This window comes from Lampris incognitus, chromosome 13 (genome assembly GCF_029633865.1).
Source record: "Lampris incognitus isolate fLamInc1 chromosome 13, fLamInc1.hap2, whole genome shotgun sequence".
Taxonomy (NCBI): Eukaryota; Metazoa; Chordata; class Actinopteri; order Lampriformes; family Lampridae; genus Lampris; species Lampris incognitus.
Genome location: NC_079223.1, coordinates 20,153,230 through 20,174,560, shown reverse-complemented (window position 1 = coordinate 20,174,560; position 21,331 = coordinate 20,153,230). Strand labels below are relative to the sequence as shown.

Below are 21,331 nucleotides of genomic sequence, written 5' to 3'. Positions count from 1 at the left end.
AAGTTGAGAAAGAAGTGTACAGCGGTGACAGAGGAGATAAAGGACACTTTTAGTTTTCTGTTTCTAGCTGTTCTAGCTGTTTCTAGCTGTGTCTAGCTTTTTCTCATGCTGTCGTGTGGGGTCTGACTTGATTGGGGTTGACGGCTTGTCTGCGTTACTGTCGTCTGTGCGTGTCTGCTCACGTAACCAGCTGCACTGTTTTGTGCGCCAGACTGCTTCGCTTTCATGCTTAGTGTTAATGTGCTCTGTTTTGGTTTGTTTGCAAGTTTACAAGTCCTGTAAATAAAGGAATATACTCTCAGTACCCGTGTGTGTGTGTGTGTGCGCGCGTGTGCGTATGCATGTGTGTGCGTGTGTGTGTGTGTCTCCTGGCGGGAGCAGTGACTGCATGTGGGGGGACTAGTACAGACAGTGCAGTGGCAAGCCAGTGCAGTGCCACTGAGGAGCAGATCCAGAGTCCAGCTCCTCACTGTCCACCATCTGCCTGTAAGTTGGCTTCAGGGTAACCTCCTCACAACTCTACCCTTTCTGTTCTTCCTATCTGAATCTAGCAACTGTTCACCACAAACATGGATAAAAACACATTGTGTTAGGAGAGCCTTTTTAAATCTTAACGCCACATTTTGACATTAAAAGGGTTTGTCAACCACCGTTGCTCTAAATCTGATTTAAAGTGGTTATCCATAATTTTTCTACTATAAGAATATGCCATATTTGATACCTTTTCCCACTGCCGTTTTTGGAGCAATAGCCGTTCAGTGTATTAGCATCCTGTAATTGGCCCCCTATATGCTATTTTTCATTGGTGATGGCTGGTGCACCGGCACCTGGCAAGTATTCAAATCTAATTGCGGTCAAAGAAAATGAGTAAAATCAACCTCAAAAAGAAGAGGAGAAGATGAAGAAGGAAGTTACTTGTTGAATGTGGAGGAGAAAGTGATAGGCACTAAAATACAAAGCTAAACATTATCTATCAGTTAGTCAGATTTAATTAAATGTTTGGTCTGGATTTATATGTTGCTCAGTATTACCTTGTCACCTGACATTTTTAATCGGCTGTCTTTCTCCAAAGTATGGGTATGCATGCTACTGCCATATTACCTTGCTGGTGTTTAACATCAAAATCTGCATCCATTGCAAATTCTTATCTGCACGTGAATGCTTTCTGCGCATTCATGGTCAAATACATTTCAAATGGAAATGGGATTTGCAGTATGAAAACAAACTATGGATGAAATTAGGCATAAACACTTTAATGAGAAGGTGGAATTTCTCACCAATGTGATAGCTCCCCCGAAGCCCCCACACCCCGCTTCTAATTCTGCCATCTACTGGCTCCCATGCTACAGTACAGACTACAAGTGACAGTTTACCAATAAATTGCTTTAAATTGTGTGTGTAAGTGTGGTCACTAATCAGATTTCCCATAATTGCTAATTGATGTATTTATGTCAGATTGCCAAGCATTCAGTAAGCAGCTGTTTGTCTAATATTGCAACACTGCAGCTGTAGAGCAAAATGAAATGCGTTTACATTTTTGACTGTGTGTATATCTCAACTTTACATACATACATATCTATCTATCTGTCTATATGTAAACTGGTGGCATCTTGGCTTGGCAAAGCATACATTTTATTTTACAAGGATAACTTGTTTGCCTACATGCTGCCATGGTTCAACAAACAGCTGGTCAACAGCATGAGACTGCTGGTATCCCGCATGTCCCCTTAGTTTGGACTAGTTCAAGTCAGAGCTCCTGTCCTGAACCAGAGTCACTGGTGTCAGCCCCAGCAGGCAGTAGTCACCCGTGGCAGAGTAAGTGATTGTCAGCCCCCCCGACCAGAATGGTGTCATTGTAGAGGTTTACATGCTCGCCCCACTGTTATTTCAGTGTCACATCAATGCTGAAAGCAAACTTTTGGGGGGGGGGGCGCTACAAAACTTTTGTTATTGTGACGCACATCATTTTGGCAGTAAGAACATCTACAATGGCTACCAGTGCAGTGTTCCCATTCTCTCTGGTGCTTGATTTTATTTTGCAACTTCTTGATGCCAAAGAGCTTTTTCATCCTTCCAGTCTTTGATTAAATATGGTGTGCCATAAGGCTCTATCATGGGGCCAATTCCATTTTCAATATATATATGTTCCCATTAGGTAACACCTTTCAATGGCATGACATTTCTTATCATTCTTATTTGGGTGATACCCAATTGCCCTGTAATGACCCAACAATGTTGAGGTGCTTGCAGAAATGCTAAACTGATGTTAAGGGGTGGATGGCACATAATCTCCTACAGCTGAACACTAATAAGACTGGGATTCTTATTTTTAGCCCCAACTGTTCATCCAGTCTTATTTAGACCTTTCTCGGTCCTCCTGTCCTTAACATAAAGCCATATTGTAAATACCTTTGTGTCATTCTAGATTCAATTCTGGAATAACACAATTAAAGGCTATTATAGTCATATTTTCTCCAATTCAGAAATATAGCAAGAACTAGATCTGTTTTGACTATTGTAACTATTTGTTATCCTGTTTTAATCAGAAATTGGTAGATTGACTTAAAGCTGTGCAAATCTCTGCAGCAAGGCTTTTAACCTATACCAGAAGACATGCTCATATTGCTCCTATTTTAGCATCTCTGTAATTGGCCTCCAGTTATTTACAGAGTTGATTTTAAAATACTACTGATAACCTTCAAAGCCCTACATTGCCTGGCGCCTAGCTATATTTCTGAGTTGCTGACCCCCTATGAGCATGAGCACAGTCTGAGATCCTTTGGTGGGGTCTTCCTGACTGTACCTCAATCTAGGTCAAGGTGCAAAGGTGATCCAGCCTTTTCTGTCAGGGCACCTTGGCACTTGAGTTTTCTTAAGTACTTTAATTTCCTTTGTTATGGTTTAATGTCGTGTTTTTCATTTTGTGAAAGCACTTTGTAACTTGTGTTTTGAAAAGTGCTATACAAATAAAGTTAAGTTTATATATTAAATGTGTGCGTATGCAGATTGCACATACTTGGTGTGCGGTGTACTTTTGATGTGGTCATGTGAGTGTTTCTCAACTTTTACTGATGATTCTCTGAATTTGTGGTCTGCATGTACCTTAACATAATGGTAGACGTCCCCTGATTTGAAGTTTTGCGGTGTGTGTGAGTGTGTGTATGTGTGTTTGAGAGAACACGAGAGAGCGAGAGAGAACAAGAGAGAGCAGTGACATACAGACCTCTGTATTTGGTAGGGAACCATTAATGTATTGTTCTGAACATTTGGTTGAAGTTAAAGTGCTTTACAAAAATTTTAAAATCCATTAGCCAAATGTAATGAAGGACCTCTTGAACATAAAGCAGTGCATCTTCTTTATTCATGATGAGTGGAGGGCAGACGGGATGTAGGGCTGCGAAGGGTTTTTCTTCTCCAAGTCATAGTGGTCAGTATTCGTAAACCCGGTGGGCGTCGTATCACATGGCTGTCATGAAATACTTGGAATAATTCAGTGTTACCAGAGGCGGTTTGCTGCGGTGGAGCAGTTTCAGATGTCAGAGGTTCCTGCCCAGTAGTTCACGGCTGTGTTTTATAAAGGCTGTTTGAGTTCAGGTAAAGCATGGTGAAAGGGATTTGCATGGTGATCTTCCAATTTTAAACCCCTTGTGATTATCTTGAACCTCATTTAATTGTATCTTCCCATACCTACTTACCCCCCCCCTCCTTTGGATTTAGCTCGCAAACAAGAGATCATAAAGATCACAGAGCAGTTGATTGAAGCCATCAACAACGGGGATTTTGAGGCTTATACGTAAGTGCACCATCATAACTCCAGCGATCATCTTAATGTTTTTTGACTGGTGAAACACAGACCTTATTACAGCTACCTACCTTTAGACTGTTCCTCCCCAAATGAAAGGTGTATACTCCGTTATAATCCAAGGAGTTGTATTATTCTTCGTTAAGACACACGTACACATTTGTATTGGATCAGTTTCTAATTTAGTTTTTTAATCTCCCGTATAGCTTTTTAGGCGGCAAGGTGGTGCAGTAGTTAGCGCGGTCACCTCACAGGGAGAAGGTCCTGGGTTTGAGCCCCAGGGTAGTCCAACCTTGGTGGGTCATCCCGGATCGTCCTCTGTGTGGAGTTTGCATGTTCTCCCCGTGTCTGCGTGGGTTTCCTACGGGGGCTCCGCTTTCCTCCCACAATCCAAAGACATGTGAGTCAGGTGAATTGGCCGTACTAAATTGTCCCTAGGTATGAATGGGTGTGTGTGTGTGTGTGTGTGTGTGTGTGTGTGTGTGTGTGGGCGGGCCCTGTGATGGCCTGGTGGCCTGTCCAGGGTGTCTCCCTGCCTGCCGCCCAATGACTGCTGAAATGGGCTCCAGCATCCCCACAACCCTGAGAGCAGGATAAGCGGTTCAGATAATGGCTGGATGGATATAGCTTTTTAATTTTCCCAAGGAGGAAATTCTCTTCTGGACACCGAGATAGTGTAGTGTTTCTGCATCAGATAGGGTTACGTACCTTGATTAAGGATACTTTGACAGTTGGTCAGGTGTCCCTACAGACACAATTGGCCGTGTCTGTGGGTGGGAAGCTGGATGTGGGTATGTGTCCTGGTCGCTGCACTAGCGCCTCCTCTGGTCGATCGGGGCACCTGTTCGGGGGAGAGGGAGAACTGGGGAGAATAGCGTGGTCCTCCCACATGCTACGTTCCCCTGGCAAAACTCCTGTTAGGTGAAAAGAAGCGGCTGGTGACTCCACATATATCGGAGGAGGCATGTGGTAGTCTGCAGCCCTCCCCGGATCGGCAGAATGGGTGGAGCAGAGATCGGGAGGGGAGGGGGGGAAAGTTACTTTGACAGGAAATGATCCTGAGCCCTCGCCAAATGGGAGAAACAACCTTAATGCACCACTGGGCCATCCTGCCAGCCAAACCTTTACACTTTGCACAACATTTGACTTTGAAAATGTAAAGTGTTACTCAGGCCGTAGCCTTGTATACGATGAAAGCCTTTCCGTAGTAGTCGGCACTCTTCTAACTGAGCTGTAGGACAAAGTCCTGAGCTCTAAAGGCTTAAAAAGAAGCTCCGTAGCTCAAACAGAACAACTCTGACAGTTTGACTAGCGTAAGTTCAGTACTCAGGAACACTAAGTATTGAACTTGCACCCACGTTTTACATGAGAGCCCCTCAAATATACGTGAAGCCAAAATGTACCTGTAGTGTGAATAATACATCCAGATTTAAGTATTATAAAGTGAGTGTGTTGTGTCCACTTGTGGTTTTGCTCCCGCAACAGGAGAATTTGTGACCCCGGTCTGACTTCTTTTGAGCCAGAGGCCCTCGGAAACCTGGTGGAGGGGATGGACTTCCACAAGTTCTACTTTGAAAACTGTAAGCAGCTCACTGTCCTCTAAGGCTCAGACACACTGATCCTGCAGGGATGTAGGACTGTTTCAAATAACCTCACTTGTGCTTAATTACATTCAGACATCTATGGTGTCGTAGTGCCACTTTGAGAGCTTGGGCAAGAAAAGCTAAATTCCAGGGCGTCCGGGTAGCGTAGCGGTCTATTCCGTTGCCTACCAACACAGGGATCACCGGTTCAAATCCTGGTGTTACCTCTGGCTTGGTCGGGCGTCTCTACAGACACAGTTGGCCGTGCCTGCGGGTGGGAAGTCGGATGTGGGTATATGTCCTGCTTGCTGCACTAGCGCCTCCTCTAGTTGGTTGGGGAACCTGGTTGGGGTGGGGCTGGAGGGAATAGCGTGATCCTCCCACGTGCTACGTCCCCCTGGTGAAACTCCTCACTGTCAGATGAAAAGAAATGGCTGGCGACTCCACATGTATTGGAGGAGGCATGTGGTAGTCTGCAGCCCTCCCTGGATCAGCAGAGGGGACGGAGCAGTGACCGGATGGCTCAGAGAGAAGGGTAATTGGCCAATTGCAATTGGGGAGGAAAAAAAAGGGGGGGGCAGTTAACTGTCGGACAGGGGAGTTATGTCAATGTGATTTTGCCTCCTCCTCCACAGTGTTGAGTAAAAACAGCAAGCCGGTGCACACCACCATCCTCAACCCCCACGTGCACCTGATCGGCGAGGACGCCGCCTGCATCGCCTACATCCGCCTGACGCAGTACATCGACAGCCAGGGCCGGCCGCGCTCCTGCCAGTCGGAGGAGACGCGCGTGTGGCACCGCCGCGACGCCAAGTGGCTGAATGTGCACTTCCACTGCTCAGGAGCGCCGGCTGCACCCCTCCAGTGAATTGTGAAGCCGGGCCCAGGTAACGGCACACAAGTGCACACGACTGCAGATTTGTTGTGCGTAACGGTTGCGGCCGTGGTAACCTGGGCAGGGGCTCGCTGCCCAGGTTACAAGTGGCTTTCACGACGAGTTTCTTTCCTTATTCACACTGTGGCATTCTTCTTCCTCCCGTAGCTCTGCCTGAATTCTAAAGCTGTTCGAAGCATTTCTTCTCCGTGGTCGGATTGGTGCCTGGAGCCTGGCCAGGAAGGGGCCGCTTTGGGAAGTTTTAAAAACACACTAGGGGGAAAAATATACATATATATTATAAAGCATATTTCAAAAAGCTGACCTATTGACCGACCAACACCAATCCAGTCCAACCCTAGCTAGATGTTGGGGCCGGCACATGGCAGTGGCCCCGCCCTTTCTTGCAGATGGTGCATGCTTCTGATGGTTACACAGGGATGCTGTCTTGGTCCCTCTTTCCAATGGCCTTGGTTTCCCCATTTGTATTTTATTTAGTTTTATTTTGTTTTGTCTATTTTGGGGGGCCTGTGTATGGAAAGTATTAACATGTTTAAAAAAAAAAGGAAGTTATTAAGAAGAAAAAAAACATTTGGCACGTAATGAGTAAGATTGGGGTGTTAACCATGGTAAATGAAGAGAAAATAGTTTGTTTTTTTTTTGTCTTCTGCAGCAAGCGGAAGAGCATGTACTTTTGATGTTAGAGATATGTGCATTTCTTTGTTTTATATTAACAGGTATATTTAGGCAGGTTTTTGCTCTGGGTGGACATTGTGGGGCGAAACTAAATTGTTATCTCATGTCAGATTTTAAATGCACCAAAGTGTAAAGTTTAGGAAAATCTGTTGACCGAGTTTTAATGTAGGAAGTGAAGGAGGAGTGGGTTGGGCGTTATTAAAAGTTACTGAAGGGACTTTTGGGGTTTTTTTAAGGGTTAAGGTTAGTATTCTGATGTGTTTAAGTGATGCTCTTTATTTTTAACTCCTGAATAATGTATTTTAAAGAATTTTGTCTTGGAAAAGGATTTTTTTTTCTTCTTTTTTTTTTTTTGGTCACAGGGGGAGTTTATTTAATAGAATAGTGTAAACACAGATATTTATATGCGGGAAAAGGGAAAGATGCTTTACTTTCAGGGTTTAGGCAGCGGAGGTTGGCCTGAGTGTGTGGGTGTAAGGAAGGCTCCATGCTTATTTTCTCCCTAGATGTAAACACACACACACACACACACACACACACACACACACACACACACACACACACACACACACACACACACACACACACACACACACCAGGTCCCTGTGCTACAGATTTAGGGTTGGACTTCTCTTGAGTTGGGTGCAAGCCCATCCTGAAGTTGCAGAAGGCCACCTTCCATCTGTCCCCCCACTGGGGCATTCAGCACCAGGGGGCCCTCTCAGTTAACTCACAGAGCTCCCATCCCGTGTCTCATCTCTGTACTGCGTACTCTGAAAGCATTGGCACGCCTTTTTTTTTTCTTTTTAGGCAGATGTAATGGAATCATGTTGCCTGATTTGATTTTAGGGAAGGAAACAATCTAATGGCCTGTACTGTTTTTGCACAGAAACTTGAGACTCTATGCTGTTGTGTTTGCTCCTCTGAAGGAGCGACTCTTTCTGCAACTTCAGGTTAAGCTTGCCCACACCTACTCCCCCCCGCCCCACCCCTCCACCCCTCCACCCCTCCACCCAACCCCAGTACCGCCACCCTGCTCCTTTCATACTACCCCCGCTCCTCCCTACTCACCCCATTCGTTGCTATTGTAAACTCCAGCGAACCAGCCCGATCGTTCTGTTAATAGCGCCACTATTTGTGATGATGATGAAAGTGATGATGACGATGTCACCTTTATGCCTGTGTCTTGTTCTAGTTGTGTTCTTAAGATTTGTATATCGTCCGTCTTGGCTTGCTGTACTTCTGTGTGAAGTCCTGGCACTAAAAAAAAGCATGTGAAAAAGAGAATGCAGCTAAAGGGAGGGACTGAGACTGCTGCCATGGAGACAGGCCGGGGTCCTCTGACTGACTTTTATGGGATGAGGAAGTGGACTGTGCAGGCTTAAGTGCTTTGGAAGCCACATCGTTGGCAATCAGTAGAATTTTCCCCTTTTGTCATGGTTTCTGTTGTGAATGTGGTAGTTGTTAATGTTCCTAGTATCGATATATTGTGGCTGACCTAAGTTGTTTAATTTAGCTGGACCTATTAAAAAATACGGGGCTGGGAAAGGATCGCAGGCTATAGCCACCACAGCCTTTTATTTTGTTTCTTATTGTACTGTGCCCATAGTCCCCTGAAACATGCACACTCTACACATAAAAAACACACACACACACACACACACACACAGAGACTATACTTACGTTACAAATTGCATTGGAATGCACATCATTATGTAAGCACATGGGTTCAAACATTTTCCCTTTAAAAAGGAAAAAAAAAACATATCTCTGTGTTGATGGTAAAAAAATTTTTGGAACACTGTTTTTTCACTTTGTTGTTGAAACTTGTGCGTATTACATTTGTACCACTGGCGGATTGAGGCTCGCCATGTATCCCCTCCCCGCTCTGTGCTCCGCTCTTCCATAGTAACTCACCTGCCTTACACAGGCCCTCGCCAGTGGGCACCCACAAGCTGAAAATATCTCCTTGGTGATTCTTATGGGTCATTACATATCTGACATAGTTGTGAAAAGATACAAAAAAAAGTAAACAACTCAGTTGTGTTCCATCAAATATGCCAAGTCACCTGTGAGCCCCCCACCACGCTGTATCGACCACCTGTACTTTGGAGTGCTGTAACATATCCAACATGACATCAAGCCGGTGTCTGTCCGCTGTTGCACCATGATGATGTGTTGTATATCCTGTACTGAAACTATGTGATGTTATTTTTGCATTCTTTTTTTTTCTTTTTTTTTTAATGGCTCTGAGTATGGTTCCCAATGTTGCGGGCGTGGCCCCGACTCGTTTATTGTGTTTGCGAATGCTCAAGTGAAAGAGCACAATGCAGCTAACTTCGACTATTAAAACACGTTATCTAAAGGGAAGGGAATCAAAAATGGAACGCAGGATCCTGCAGAGGGAAACTTAACAGCAGAGTTAGTGGCCAAAGTATTTGGACAGTTGCACACCAAATTTGCATTTTAATCTGAAGATTTTAGGTGACGCAAGAGGACAAAATAACTCGCGATTCTTGGGTATGCTAACATGTTGAACGAAGCACGTTGGGGGAAAAGGCAGCAGTTGCAGTGATTCCACTTTACCTCATATACAAAAACAAATTTTCCTAGATTTGTGATTTAAGATCAATAAACTGTCCTATCCTTGGCACACATTCATATCAACAAACTTTTTTTTTTGTTCTTTGAGGCACTGACAACCCCTTAAGCCTCTTTAATTTGAATAAATCTTGATGCGACGTCAACGGTGGGACACATCTATCCCCAGCACACTGTAGAATACGTAGGTGACAATGACTAACTTACTCCCCCACCCCTACTTTTGTGGCCCTTGTTGTGCAGCAACGTGGCAACTCAAAACTGTCTTTCTTAGAAGCATCATCCAGGGGGGAGGACCAGGAGAACCCTGTGTAACAGAAGGAGAAGGGAAAGTCTCTGATTGGCGCACTTACAAGGGGGCGAGGACGTCACAATCACGGTCAAAGCTCGCCCCGTCTTTTCGAAGGCACTGTAGAGCATTACTCCCCCCACCCCCCACCCTTTGGCTGAAATCTCATCCAGATCTACATGTATTGTTATGCAACCGATTGCACAACTACAGCATGGCAGAGTGTTGATGACCAAACTTCATGTTACTATTGTATATAAAGGGTATACTGTACGTATCCACACCTTAAGTCCGTGGAACCAACCACAACTCCCTGCAAGAGTTTGATACACGCAGAGAAAAGTTAACGGTCAGTCGTTTTGCCTCGTACTCATCTTTCGATTTCGAAATAAAAATTGCATGAGCACCGCGTGAACAGAACCAATTCTAATCCACTGCCTGAATACCTTGGCCATTGACTGTAATATACATTAGATTATAACAGTACTTAACTGACTAGCAGGACAGGAAGACGACAACCTTGATTAGTTTAATGGAACAAATATTTAAAAAGGATCACAAAAAACCACAAAGTTTAGCAGCAACACTATATATGCAGTTTTACAAATGAAAGAAATATGCATGTCTACTTTCTGGTAATATTTTTCACCGTCTGTGTTTACTTAACAAATTGAAATATATGTTACGTTGCATCCTCGAGGTTAACACAATGGCTCTGTCTCAACTATTGAAATTGGTGATGTATCACATTAAAATGCATAAAAGATGAGCAAAAGCCTTAGTCTGCTATGTACCCCTTTATTACAAAATCTATTGCATTGTAACCACATACTAAGGGGCTACATATGTCTATACTGAGATTCATTTGGATGCTGGATTTTTTTGCATGACCATACAATTAATAAAAATCCTGAACTTAAAACTACTAAGTGTTTGTTTGAATGTTGGATTATCATAGCTTTGTTATTATAGAAAAAAACCCTGAAGACTATTTAATAAAGATATTTCAACATTGTCGATGGTTTTCTTATTGAAATTACTTCCACACCGTATGCAGTTATCAAATGTCCAGGATCACCAATACAAACTGTGTAGTGTAATTTCAGACGTGACAGAAACGACCTATCAGTATGTGTGTCATTGGCATCAATGGAATTAGTCAATTCATCTTATCAACAGCATGGATGCAACTCATATATATATATATATATATATAATAGGGGGCAGTCCGGCTGAAACGTCACAGCCGGGACGCGAACTCGGATCTCTCGCACCGCACGTTAACCGCTCGACTAAAGGGTCCGACGCGTTAGCCAAGGGCTACCGTGTCTACTTATTCGGGTACGTTACACTACCCCCCTCCTTCGGGAAACGCTTCCAATGGCCTCACGGTCCATCACGATCTCACCATCCCACTTCTGACACCAATGTAGCGAATTCGGGGGGCAGCCCGGCCGGACCGTCACAACCGGGACGCGAACTCGTGTATTCCGCACCGCGGGCAACAACGTTAACCAGTCGACTCGGAGTACACGAATAACTAGACACGTTAGCCCTTGGCTAACCCGTTAGTCGAGCGGTTAGCGAAGTCGCCTGCGGTGTGATAGCCCAAGGTTCGCGTCCTGGCTGTGGCAGCGGTTCCCGGGCTGCCCCCCCCCGCATTCGCCACTGTATATACATACATATATATGTATATATATATTGTAACGTGCATGGATAAGTAGACACGCTGGTCTTTAGCTAACGGGTTGGACCCTTTAGTCGACCTGTTAACGTTGCCGCCTGTGGTGCGGGAAAACCGAGTTCGCGTCCCGGCTGTGACGGTCCGGCCGGGCTGCCCCCCGAATTCGCTACAATATATAAATGACAGGCAGGCTTTGATGGAAAGACAGGGGGCGCTACAACCTACAACGAAAAGTCTGCAGTGTGGGCTATTTCTGTTTCAATTTGACAATTACTGGCCTATTTTGAATATGAATATCTGTGTATATTTCTAAAAAAAACTTTTTGTGATGGTTGAGGGGAGCAGATTTCCTCATTTACAACAAAGCTCTTTGGTACAGCATGTGGGGCAACCTGGACACATCGTCAGTAATGAACCCGGGGTCATCAGGTGTTTCGGGTCTTAACATCAGACACCCTCGTCCGAGCGACCCAGCCGGGGGTGATCAAGCCCCGACTTGTGTCCAGGTAGTGCATTATGCCACCGCTCTTCAACCACAGCCAACGGGAAGCCTTTTCGGCGGCTTCCAAGATGTCCCTAATGGCTCTTCTTTGCAGCCCCAAGAGTCTAAGAACCTGGTGTAGCGACTGGCCTTCAAAGCCCCTGCAACCCACTTCAGCCGGCTCACAGTGGGCCTTCCACCCATTCCTCCGACTCTCAGCTACCAGGTCTGCATACTTGCTCTCTTCCTTTCTTGCGCCTCCTCCACAAATAGTTTTTACCTAAATGTATATCACATCTGTGGATTGTAGCTTTGGCGGCATGGTGGTGCAGTGATTAGCCATGTGGTCTGGGTTCGAGCCCCGGGGTAGTCCAACCTTGGGTGGTCGTCCCGGGTCGTCCTCCGTGTGGAGTTTGCATGTTCTCCCTGTGTCTGCGTGGGTTTCCTCCCACAGTCCAAAGACATGTAGGTCAGGTGAATCGGCCGTACTAAATTGTCCCTAGGTGTGAACATGTGTGTGTTTCGGCCCTATGATGGACTGGTGGCCTGTCCAGGGTGTCTCCCTGCCTACCGCCCAGTGACTGCTGGGATAGGCTCCTGCATCCCCGCAGCCCTGTGTAGGATAAGTGGAAGATTTGACCAGAAATGTAAAGCGCTTCGAGTGGCTGTTGCAGCCAGAAAAGCGCTATATAAAATGCAACTTGATTGATGGATGGATGGAAAAAAAGATAGGCGTGTGCGCGCGCGCGCTCCAACACTGTCATAAAGTAATACTAACTCTAATACTCAAATTCACCACTGGGAGTCGCTAGAGAACAAAAAGTGTAATTCAGTTTCAGGCGCTCTCCGGACAGTATATGTATTGCAGGAGGAGGCTAGGGAACAAACAGACAAATCACACTCCCTGGAAACAAATTCAGAAATAGGCAGTGACTTCTACATTTTGAAAACCACATTCAATCAGGTGCAACGCTAACGTCTTGGGGTAACCTGTTCTAATGCTTCCTGGAGCCACATCTGGTGACACGTTTTTCCTACTTGTCGGCAACGGGCGGGACAAGAGAGGGGAAGGGGAGAGGGCGAGGTTGGGGAACAGACGGAGGAGGACAGGATTAGGAACGAGTATATTAGAGGGGCAGCTCAGGTTGGACGGTTTGGAGACAAAGCAAGAGAGGCAAGATTGAGATGGCTTGGACATGTGTGGAGGAGAGATGCTGGGTATATTGGGAGAAGGATGCTGAATATGGAGCTGCCAGGAAGAGGAAAAGAGGAAGGCCAAAGAGGAGGTTTATGGATGTGGTGAGGGAGGACATGCAGGTGGCTGTTGTGACAGAGGAAGACGCAGACAGGAAGAAATGGAAATGGATGATCCGCTATGGCGACCCCTAACGGCAGCACCGAAAGTAGTACTAGTAGTAGTTTATGCAGTTACAGAAACATAATATTTTTACAACTTTGTATTTATAGTTCATACAAAAAAAACCGTGATTCCAGCAATGCATGTGGATTTTGCAATTATTTTTTCGATAATTTGTCAATTGGAAAAATGAAGATTCTTGTCAGGTAGAAACACAACCACTAGAGGGCGCAAGCTTTCCATGGGACAACTCACCAGGGAGCTTTTTAAACCCAATTCTGTGAGTGTTGCTGCACGGCGCTAAGGTTAGAACCGGTTGCTATGTGTGTGAAATTAAAAAGCTCTTAATTGGAGTTTAATTCAAGAAAAATAAGCAATACCTCATATCGCTGGATATCCATGCAAACAGCTGGACCACAGCACTGCTACCTGATGTAAAACCTCTGAGGCGGGGCTCAGGGGCATGTTCCCATTCTGTTTGCAGACACCTCAGACCATTAGAAACCGGGGAGAGAGAAGCCATCCGGGAGTCACAGACTTGTTGGTTGGTGACTTCGAGACAGTGGACTTTGAAAACAAACGAAGCAACACTTGTTATTGTTTGTAGGATGGGTAGAGAAACCTGAGAGTGACATTTCTCTGAGGAATCTGGTGGGAAAATCTAATTTCAGATTAAAAAAACAACAACAAAAAAACGGATGGGGATTTGTGCTTGTTAAACGCACTTAACCTCAGAGTCGGGGGGTGACAATGTAAATTTCTCTGCAGCCTCGCTGGGTGGGATGCCGGGCCTTGGTTGTGATATTGTCCTAATGAGTCCAATTGTTCAGTTTACAACATAGGAACAGACTACATATAGAGCTGAGAGGAGGGAACAACTGGTTTTTCATCCCTGAAGAAATACAACATCTGATTTTGTTGTGACTGATGCATTTATTGATATGAGATGAACTCGGTCCACCTGTTTGGAAATCTTTTCTTTGTCCGTTTGAGAAGGCTGGATGTCCGTTTATTTGGCTGCTGTGCTCTCACTAAGGCAGAAATGTTGATTCCAGCTAACATGTTGGTCATAAATTAACTATCACGTAACATACACACTGAAAGTCTGCCTGGTCAATGAAGAAAACTAATTGAAATCATCTATATCTTACTAACGTTAGTCGATGTTTCAGGCCTGTTTGAAGCCATTTTCGAGTTATGTTGCAACCAGCACTAGGGTGCATGACAGGTAGCACCATTTCGCTCCCTTTATGAACTGGGTTAATCTATTGGATCGTCGTAGTATTCGCACTTTGAAAAAGAAATGCATTTAATTTTGAATTTCACAGTCCTTGTGGACAAAATTTGATAGAACAGGGGATTAAGATAAGAGTAAGACGAACTCTGAACGAACAGAGACATCAAAAAGGTTGCCCGGCTGAAATGACCTTTGACCCTTGAGTTATCTCGAGTCACCAGACTTCACGTCTAGCTGCTGTCTGGCATCGATGGCCTCAGGCAAATGATGAACCAAATAATTTCCAATTGGTTTTCATTATTGTTCGTTTCCCTTAAACTCAAGTCTAATAAATACCTTTAATAGAAGGAGCTTGAATCAGCGATACTGGGTAATCATTTGAAATTCGTGCCTCCCTCATCAGTGCACGCCCCTGACGACATTTGTTAAATATTTCTTGTGCTTTTCTAAAAAAAATGTTTCATTGCTTGTTAAGTTCTTTCTTCTCTTTTTTTCTTGTCTGTGGACTTATTTTTCAGAGCTGGAGGGGGGGGGGGACAAGTGAACGAGGGGATTCATTTCTTTATGAATGACTTTATATGCTTTGTGCATGTTTGGTTTTTGACTCATGGGATACAAAATCGTTATAAACTGTTCATTTTCCAATCTTTGCATTTCGTCGGTGGAGCAGCAAGGCAAAAGAAATGGTGGACTACCTTTAATTGTAACTTGTTTACACTGACTTTATTAACCATGTTTCAGTATAAGGTGTTTAAAAAGCATCCTGCAAACTACAGGTAAAAGGGAAATATCTGCAGTGAACTATTTAAATTATTCTAGAAAGGTATTATGGAAGTTTTTCAGGTTTATATCAGTGATGGTGAAACCCAAGAGAACCGAATAGTCATTCTTGTACATTCATTCTTAATTCCCCGAGTTTGGGTCAAACTTTGAGAGGCACTGGTTAAAATCAACCAGCTTGTTTAATTTCCCCCAAAAGATGCAGACGCCTCAATTTTTTATCAACAAGTTAGTTCCGGCCAAGTAATTTGATTGGTCAAGAGGCATTCCCTGGGTGCTGAGTCAGCACTGGGACTTTTAACTATACATTATCACTTCGCCCCACATTTGTTCCAATAACCGTTAATAACATTAACCAGTGCTTGAAGTGGGAAAAAAGTGCCGGTACTCTCCTTATTCACGTGGATTGCCATGCACTGATTGCTGTACTGTACCTTTAAGAGGAACTCTTGTGATGGAGATAGGTAACTAGGGGAAGACATTTTATGTAACATCCGCAGTTGAGACATCGGTGAAAGAGTTGGGGAGTTCAAAACAGGTGTCCGTGATTTGATTCCGATAAATCTAATTAAAAGGATTAAGGTAAAGGAAGAAATTACAAAATGTAACATTGGCGACGAGAATTGGAAAAGCATAAGTAAGTGAGCTTACTTTCAACATGGATAAAGAGAGTATTCCGATGTTTTAAGTGCTTCAAAGATCCAGTTGCATTAGGCCCAAGATGGCGGACTTCGTTCGAACTTTTTGCTGATGGGAGGGGACTTCCGGTCAACGATGATACACCAGCTGCAACTATGCAGCGCAGGAGAGCATTGCTTTCATATCGTGCGGGGCCAGAAGTACAAGATATTTTTCCCACTTTGCCTAATGCCGGAAATGCAGCTGATTATGATGCGGCAGTGCAAGCTTTGAATGCTTATTTTGTACCCCGAATTAATATAACTAGCGCGGCAAGTCATTTCATACACTTAAAACAAAAACAAGGAGAGACAGTACAACAATTTACAACTAGACTCAGGCAAGCGGCTAGAGACTGCGCATTTAATGCTGATACCAACAATCAAATTCATTACGCAGTAGTCGCACGATGTTCATCAAGTTATGTGCGCTGCAAACTTCTGGAAGAAGGACATGATCAATCAATCAGGTTACATTTTTACAGCACTTTTCTAGCTGCAACAGCCACTCAAAGCGCTCTCACTCTTGCCCGTGCATTGGAGGCCACATCGCTCTGTGAGAGGATTGAGGAGCAGATGTCAGCGCCATAGGGGGAAGAGATTGCAAAGATGGAATGAAAGCGTGAATCGCATAGGCCAAAAACAACAAAATTCAAAAGACTGCAATACCCAAAGAGAAGTAAGTCAGAACAACGTTGTTACAGATGTGGAAATGCAGATCACGTTGGCCAAGATCCGAAATGCCCAGCTAGAGGGCAGAAGTGCCATAAATGTAATGGTAATGATCATTTCTCTCAAGTATGTAGGACCAAGAATACAGGGAAACAAATAGTCAATGTGGAAGAGAAATCAGATTATGCTTTTGTGGTGAGTGATGACTCAGTGCAAAATAGACTGGATGTTTGCCTGGGTGGAGTAACCTTAAAGATGCTCGTAGACTCTGGTGCAACCTGCAAAATAATTGATGAGAAAACCTGGGGGAAACTGAAGTCAGAACACATAAAATGCCATTCCAATGTCCTAGAGGCAGGAGAAAATGTTATGCTTATACATGTAGCCAGCCGTTCGCAACAAAAGGAGCTTTCAAATGTGAAACAAAGATCGGCAATTCCACTGAATATACATTGTCATCAAAGGAGATGGTGAGCCACTACTGGGAAAGGATACAGCAGTAAAGTTGGGAGTATTGAGAATTGGCACAAATATTGCAGCAGTTGTAGATCTGAAACAGTCACTACAGGCACAGTAACCAGATGTGTTCCAGGCTGTGGGAAAACTAAAAACCAAGCAAATCTGTCTTTACATCAGTCCTGACATTCAGCTGGTAGCGCAGTCCTTAAGGTGGATACCGTTTAATCTGAGGAGACCTGTGAAGAAGAAAAAAACTGTTTGACATGGACATCATTGAAACAGTGAATGGACCTACTCCGTGGGTTAATCCTGTAGTAATCATGCCAAAAGGCAACTCTGAAATTAGACTTTGTCTTGACATGCGGCAAGCAGACCATGCTATCATCAGGGAATGATACCACATACCTAAAGTAGATGAAATCCTGCAAGGCATGAATGGGTCCATGGTGTTCAGCAAACTGGATTTTAAGTGGGGTTACCACCAACTGGAGTTGACACCATCATCACGCCAGATCACAACATTTGGCATCCACAACGCAGTCTATAGATACAAACGGTTGATCTTCAGGGTGTCTTTAGCCAGCGAGCAATATCCACATGAAATAGCCTCTGCACTAGCTGGAATAGAGGGAGTTGAAAACATTTCAGATGATGTCATCGTTCATGCACCAGACCAAAAGACACATGACCAATGGCCACACGCTGTCATGAAACGTCTGCAGGAGTGTGGCTTTACCTTGAATCATGCAAAATGTGAATTCAATATGGATTGCTTGATCTTCATGGGAATTTCGCTAACAAACAAAGGCATCGGACCTACGGAAGAGAGAGTTAGAGCAATAGTGGAAGCCAGACAGCCAGAAAATGCCTCAGAAGTGAGAAGCTTTTTAGGTCTTGTTTGCTATAGCAGCAGATTCATTCCACAATTTGCAACTCTGGCAGAACTGTTAAGATGGCTAATCAGAAAAGACACTAAATTTACCTTCGGTCCAGAGCAAAGAAGAACATTCAGTGCACTCAAAGATGGACTGGTGAAAGCTGGAACTCTAGCATACTTTGATAAAGATGCTCCAACACAAGACACAAGTGACTGCAGATGCAAGCCCAGTGGGACTAGGCGCCATACTCATACAACACCACCAGGGGGAGATGGTTCCTATTTGCTATGTGAGCAGAAGCTTGAGCGATTGTGAAAGGAGATATTCTCAAACGGTGAGGGAGGCTCTAGCTCTGGTGTGAGCCTGTCAAAGACTTCACCCATACGTGTATGGCAGACAGTTCGATCTAGTCACTGACCACAAGCCTTTGGAGTCAATATACAGCTCACGATCCAAACCCTGTGCCCACAGAAAGATGGGTCTCGCATTTACAGCCTTATGACTTCAAAGCTGTCCATGTGCTGGGAAAAGTGAGCACAGCTGACTCATTGTCATGCCTGTTGGGGAAGATGGCTATGAAAGAACATGCTCGACTCATTGTCACGCCTGTTGGGGAAGATGGCTATGAAAGAACAGCATGCACATGGCTCAGATGAATATGTGCGATTTGTTGCCGTGAATGCCACCCCCAAAAGCTCTTGACTACAAGGGAGGTGGAGGAAGCATCAAAAGACTGAGCCAGAGTTGATTGAGATGAGAAAAGCTATAGAGACTGGGCATTTTAGAAAACGTATGGCATATGCACATGTAACTAATGAACTGTATAATTGACTATATTATCCTACAAGGTACACGAAAAGTGTTACAAAATGCCTTATGGCTGAGAGCACTCATACTAGGATATGAGGGACATTTAGGGATTGTAGGAACCAAGCAACATCTGAGAAGTATGGTTGCCAGGCATGGATAGGGCCGTAGAAAGACACTGTAGAGCATGTCATGGGTGTCAGATTACATCATGACCAGACACACCAGAACCATTAAGGCCGACACCATTGCCAGATGGACCATGGCAAGATTTAGCTGTAGACCTACTCAGAACTTCAACTTCAAAACACTCAATTCTAGTTGTGGTAGTCTACTACAGCAGATATGAGTATGTTGTGCTTACCTCCACAACAACTGAAAAAGTGATTGACAGTCTTGAATCAATATTCAGTCGACATGGATTACCTGTCACAATGAAATCTGATAATGGCCCACAGTTCAAATCAGATGAGTTCAGAAAATACTATGCTCCAAATGGAATCACAAACATGAAAACAACTCCAAAGTGGGCTCAAGCGAATGGTGAAGTAGAACGCCAGAGGCTTCAATTATGAAACGCATTCAGATTGCAGTCAGATGGACTGGACTGGCAGAGCTTAGGCGATATGTCAGTGTACAGAAGAATTACACACACCATGCCAGGCAGAACTCTTGTTCAACAGGAAAATGAGAGGCAAGTTACCGGAAATCATGTCTGCACACATGGATTTGGATGTATGGGATAAAGATGCAGAACAGAAAGGGAAATACAAGCTGTATGCTGATGAGCAGCAAAAAGCAGAATATTCAGATGTGGATGTTGGAGATCAGCTTTAGACTCTTCCAGATGTCCTGCCACGCAAGCTGAACACAGCAGATCTTTAACACCTCCACTAAGGCCTCTGTGGCAGAGGAACCCACCTGAAAGACTTAAGGACAATGTCCTTACTTAAGTCAAATGTTTTGATTGTAGAAAATTTGTAGAAGATTCCAGAGATTATTATTTGTAATTGGACATTTTACTCAGTTGAGAAAATGTGGTTATCATATAAGCGTATATGCAAGTAAAAGGGATGTCATGTACTGTACCTTTAACAGGAACTCTTGTGATAAGAGATAGGAAACTAGCGGAAGACATTTTATGTAACATACATCCGCAGTTGAGACATCAGTAAAAGAGTTGAAGTTCAAAACAGGTGTCTGTAATTGGATTCCGATAAACCCAATTAAAAGAATTAAGTTAAAGGAAGAAATTACAAAATATAACATGTATCGAGATGCTAACGTTACATCAACATGCTCTTCGCTGCTAGGAGTGGCGCTAACGGTAGCATTCCTGCCTGCATTTAGTAATGCGGCGGTCGACTTTCGAAGCTCTGTTGTGTCATCTTGAGTCTGTTCATGTTCTTTTTGTGTTGCTGTTTTGGAGCTAGGCCAAAATTATCGTAAGGTTAATATAACATTTCTTAAGACTAGCCGCTGACAGGAAAAAGCACATTTTAAAACGCAGTGCCCCCTGGGTAATGCAGTTTATTTAGGGCTATTGTGACTCGCCCAGAGGCGTGGTTCCCAACCTTTTTTCCTTGGCGCGCACCCCCCCTCCGCCCCCCCGCACACACCAAGAGAAAAGTGATTCATTTCAAATATTTGCAAAAATTATCAATTATATTTTGTTCCACCTTTATCTTCAATAAATGACTATCTTCAATAGTATCTTGGTGTCGTTTCATTTTGCTTGGCTTCATGCTGTCATTAGACTAGTTTTTCCACCACACATGACACATTCTGGCCGAGACTTGTCCTGTCTTTCCATAAAACCATAGTTATTGTAGCTCTCGAAATAAAGCCTTACTTTCTTGACACTGAGTCATCCGCACTTTCACGTTTCTCAGCCATGTTGTTTCATTCATAAAACTGCTGCTGACTGCAGGAAAAAACAAAGACGAGCTAACATTAGCCGCTAGCTGACTAGCTACCTGACAACACTGCCCGAGAGTTTGATAGCGCAGGTTGAAGGGTCACAGAGGCGTCGGTTACTAGCTGTGGCCCAGCTACATTTTAGAATGGGGGGGGGCAAAATGTATTTTAAAAAATGTTTTTATATATAATAACAGTAAAGTGGGAAAATTTCTCTCATTGGCTACACGAAAGCGTGTGTCCTTATGTCGTTTTACTTTGGTAGAGGGTAGTTCCCATCGATGCAGAGAACGGAAATGGAGTAGAGAACGGTCAACTGAGCATGCGCGAAATGCCTCTACCGCGCCTCCACACGCCCCGCGTTGCATCCAGGCGTTAGGATTCTAGGAAGACCCGCCCCTACTCTGCGTCTGATTAGCTAACTTTAACCCTAACCCCGCCCTAACCCTAACCTACCCAAATAACGGAGGCAACGAGTACTTGCGCATGCTCAGTTGACCGTTCTCTGCATCGACGGGAAGTAGCCTCTACCTTTTA

General features: G+C 44.2%; 1 pseudogene; it reads left to right on the top strand.

Moving 5' to 3' along the window:
* The window catches only part of LOC130123179 (calcium/calmodulin-dependent protein kinase type II subunit gamma-like), a 96,258-nt pseudogene extending 88,749 nt beyond the window's left edge, over nt 1–7,509 (top strand).
* Nucleotides 7,510–21,331: the final 13,822 nt, after the last annotated feature.